General features: G+C 38.6%; 1 pseudogene; it reads left to right on the top strand.

Annotated features, from left to right (window-relative positions):
* The first annotated feature begins 679 nt into the window (after window positions 1–679).
* LOC102952234 lies at window positions 680–1,263 on the top strand (annotated as a pseudogene).
* The last annotated feature ends 3,344 nt before the right edge of the window (window positions 1,264–4,607 follow it).

Here is a 4,607-nt window from a genome sequence, read left to right as displayed (position 1 = left end):
GGATCTCAAGTGAGTCTCTTTCAGACACTATTTATTAGTGAGTCTCTTTCAGACACTATTTATCACGTTTTTGTTTTGTTATTTTTATCCAGTATGGTATCCACTATGCCCTTTAATTAGAGTGTTTAGGGGCGCCTGGGTGGCTTGGTCGGCTAAGCGTCCGACTTCGGCTCAGGTCATGATCTCACGGTCCGTGAGTTCGAGCCCCGCATCGGGCTCTGTGCTGACAGCTCAGAGCCTGGATCCTGCTTCCGATTCTGTGTCTCCCTCTCTCTCTGACCCTCCCTCATTCATGCTCTGTCTCTCTCTGTCTCAAAAATAAATAAACGTTAAAAAAAAATTAAAAAAAAATTAGAGTGTTTAAGCAATTTACATTTAGCGTAATTCCTGATAGAGCAGGATTAGGTCTGTTGTTTTCTTATTTGTGGTCTACAGCTTTTTTGTTCCTCTATTCCTCCATTACTGCCTTCTTTTCTGTTCAATAGATATCTTTTAGTGTACCATTTTAATTCCCTTGTCATTTCTTTTGCTATGTTTAGTTATTTTCTTGATGGTTGCCCTGGGATTTACAATTAACATCTTAGTTTTTAACAATCAGGTTTGGATTGGCTTGCACAGAAGTGCCATGGCTGGGTGGGAGTCCCTGAATGGGTGTGTTGTGGTCAGTGTAGTCACCAGTATGCCATCGTTGCTGCTGTCTGTGGCAGTGGTGTGCTCGAGCAACCAGAACCGGAGCATGGAGATGCACGACATTCTCAGCAAACAGAGATTCAGTTTCTGGTCCTTTGGAACAGGAACTCATGTCAAGCTCCCAGGACCGGCACTTGACAAGACAAAAGTTTACAATTTCAAAACTACATATGACCAGATGTACCACAATCTCCTTAGGAAAGACAAAGAACTCTATATGCAGAATGGCATTTTACATCTGTTGGATAGAAATAAGAGGATCAAGCCCTGGCCAGAAAGGTTTCAGAGCTGCAGAGACTGTTTGAGCTGATTCTCACCTGTCAAGAGAGAGTGTACAATCAGGTGGTGGAAGATCTGAATTCCAAAGAGCAAGATACCTGCCAGCCAGTGCATGTAACCAATGTGGACATCCAGGACAACCATAAAGAGGCCACCCTGGACGCATTCCTTATCTGTGAGTTGTGCCATTGCATTCAGCACACGGAGGCTATAGAGAATGAGACTGATGAGCTGCTGTAGGAGTTGGAGGAGAAGAGCAGCAGAGTCTTACTGCACACGGTCTGCTCCTACTGACTAGCCTGGCCACTCTCCTGAAGACATCTTTTTGAGCTTCCTTTTGTTAATACTTTTTCCTTTCTGATATTTGGTTTTACTTGTATCTATTCTGCTGGTGGTGGGTAGTAACACCCAGTAAACTGTACGTGTGAAATGAAAGGTACACATAAACGCCAGATTAAAAACAATCGAGTTTTTTCTATTCCTCTTCTACTTGTGAGTGGAGAATTGACTATAAGGTTTTTTTTCTTTAACCAGGAAAGTAAACAATGATTTACAGTACATTTCACCTATTAAAAAAATCAAATTTGGATTAATATCAACTTAATTTCAATAGCATATATACACTTAATATGCTATATAGCTCTATTCCTATATAGCTCTATTCATCCCTTTACCCCTCCTTTGTGCTTTTATTGTCCTGTAGATCTTCATGTATTGTGTGCCATCAACACAGATTTATATTTTTTTTCTTTGCAAAGTGTCTTTTAAATCGGGTAGGAGACACAAAGAATTACAGAATACATTCATTTATGCTATTTTTTACTCACATAGTATTACCTTTACCAGTGCTCTTTGTTTCTTCATGTGGATTTGTGATGCTGTCTAATGTCCTTTTATCAGCCTGAAGAACTCCTTTTAGTACTTTTTGTCAGGCAGAGATGGTGGCAATGAATTCTCTCAGTTTTTGTTTATCCAGGGATTTTTTAAATTTCTCCTCCATCTTTCTTTCTTTCTCTTTCTTTCTTTCTTTCTTTCTTTCTTTCTTTCTTTTTTAATGTTCATTTATTTTTGAGAGAGAGAGAGAGACAGAGGGTGAGCAGTGGAGGGGCAGAGAGGGAGACATAGAATCTGAAGCAGGCTCCAAGCTCTGAGCTGTCAGCACAGAGCCCAACGTGGGGCTTGAACTAACGAACCACAAGATCATGACCTGAGCCAAAGTCAGATGCCTAACTGACTGAGACACCCAGGCTTCCCTCTCCTCCATTTTTCAAGGATAGTTTAGGTTGATAGTCTTTTTCTTCCTACTGCATTCTTGCCTCTGTGATTTCTGAAGCAAAACTAGCTGTTAATCTTATTGAAGATCCATTGTACACAATGAGTTGTTTTCGTCTTGCTGCTTTCAAGATTCTGTCTCTCACCTTTAACAGATTATGATGTGTGTGGTTAATTGATTTTTTTTAACTTTTATTTGTAGTTTGTTTAGCTTTGTGGATGTATAGATTCATATCTTACGTCAAATTTGGGAAGATGTTGGCCATTATTTCTTCAGCTATTGTTTCTGTCCCTTCCTCTTTTCTCTTTCTGGGTCTCCCATTATGCATATATATTTTCTTCATTTAACCATTTTTTAAATTGTTTATATTTTAGTTAGTTAATATACAGTGCAGTATTGGCTTCAGAAGTAGAATTCAGTGATTCATCACTTATATAACAACATCCAGTGCTCATCACAACAAATGCCTTTCTTAATACCCATCCCCCATGTAGCCCATTTCCCACCCACCTCTCTCCGTCAACCCTGAGTTTGTTCTGTATTGTTAAGAGTCTCTTATGGTTTGTTCCCCTTTCTTCTCTTTTTCTCTCTCTTCCCATACATTCATCTGTTTTGTTTCTTAAATTCCACATATGAGTGAAGTTATATGGTATTTGTTTTTCTCTGGTCGACTTATTTTGCTTAGCATAATGCATTCTGGCTCCATCTGTGTTGTTGCAAATGGCAAAATTTCTTTTTTTTTTGAAGGCTAAGTAATATTCCATTTTATATATATATATATATATACATATATATATATATATATATACCACCTATATATATATATATACCACCTCTTTTTTATTCATTCATCAGTCTATGGACAGTTGGGCTCTCTCCATAGTTTGGCTATTGTTGATAATGCTGCTATAAACATCGGGGTGCATGTACCCCTTTGAATCTGTATTTTTGTATCCTTTGGGTAAATACCTAATAGTGCAATTGCTGGATCATAGGGTAGTTCTATTTTTAATTTTTGAGGAACCCATTATGCATATGTTTGAATACTTGATATCCCACAGGTCTCTGAGGCTCTGTTCAACATTTTTCACTGTTTTCTTTCTGTTCTTCAGACTGGATAAATTCAGTTGACCTGTTCTGTCGTCAATGAAGTTTGTTCATTATTTCTTCTGCCACATCAAATCTGATCTTGTGCCCTTCTAATGAATTTCTAATTTCTGGTTATTGTACTTTTCAACTCCAGAATATCTTTTTGTTTTTTTTAAATAATTTTTATCTCTTTATTGATATTGTCTACATAGTAAGACATTGTTCTATTACTTTCCTTTAGTTCTTTAGACGTGGTTACCCTTTAGTTGTTTGAACATATTTAAAATAGCTGATTTAAAGTCTTTTGTCTAGCAAGTCTAGTATCTGCGCTTCCTTAGGGACAATTTGTATCAATTATTTTTTTTCCTCTATTGTGTCAGATACTATTCCTTGTTTCTTTGCTTGTCTCATAATTTTTGTTGAAAATTAGACATTTTAAATAATATTACTTGGCAGCTTTCAGAGTCTCCCCTCCCCAGTGTTTGTTGTTATCGCTGTCATTGTTATGTTGTTTAGTGAGTTTTCTAAACTGATTGATTGTGTAAAGTCTGTATTCTTTATCATGTGTGGCCACTGAAATCTCTACTCAGGAGGCTAGTCAGCTAATGATTTACCAGATTTCCTCAAATGCTTGGAGTTAATAAGTCTCCTGGTCTGTGCCCAGGTGCTCTCTGTGCATTGGTGGCACACACCTTCAACACTCAGATGTGCTGTTGACAACTCTGCCTTAGTCTTTACTTCTGCATGTACAGAGCTTCAAGATCAGCTGAGAATAAGAGCTTAGGGTCTTCTTAGGTCTTTCCTGAGCATGTGCGTGTCCCTGGGCATGTATGTGGCTTTCTAGATTCCTAGGAATACGTTGAAGCTTTCAAAGTTCCTATGGGCATTATGAGATTTTCCTTTTTTAGCTTTTAAATTAGCCTCTTGCTTGCTCCAACTGTTATTCACCACCTCAGGTGGCTGCGAAGTGAATAACTTTCCTCTAATTCTTTTCCAAGCATGTCCCCTGGGCAAAAGGCTGTTTGTACTGTGGAAGCTCCAAGCTAGCTTAAAGACAGTAGAGTCTTCCAAGGAACCATCAGACAGGTAAATAATGACAGTTCTCTGGGGATGAGGCTTTGAAAGAGCTCTATCCCTCTTCTGCTCTCTCAGGTGGCTGCCTTGTTGCTGCTTTTCACTGTGATTACAAGCTGTTTGTTTTCAAGCCTCCCGTGGAGCTGGATGGTAAAGGATGCAAATGGAGCAAGTTAAAATGCCACAAACCTCACAAACCTCA

Source organism: Panthera tigris, chromosome D2 (assembly GCF_018350195.1).
Source record: "Panthera tigris isolate Pti1 chromosome D2, P.tigris_Pti1_mat1.1, whole genome shotgun sequence".
Lineage (NCBI taxonomy): Eukaryota > Metazoa > Chordata > Mammalia > Carnivora > Felidae > Panthera > Panthera tigris.
Note: the sequence above shows the minus strand (reverse complement) of the source record. Positions and strands in the feature narration are given on the sequence as shown.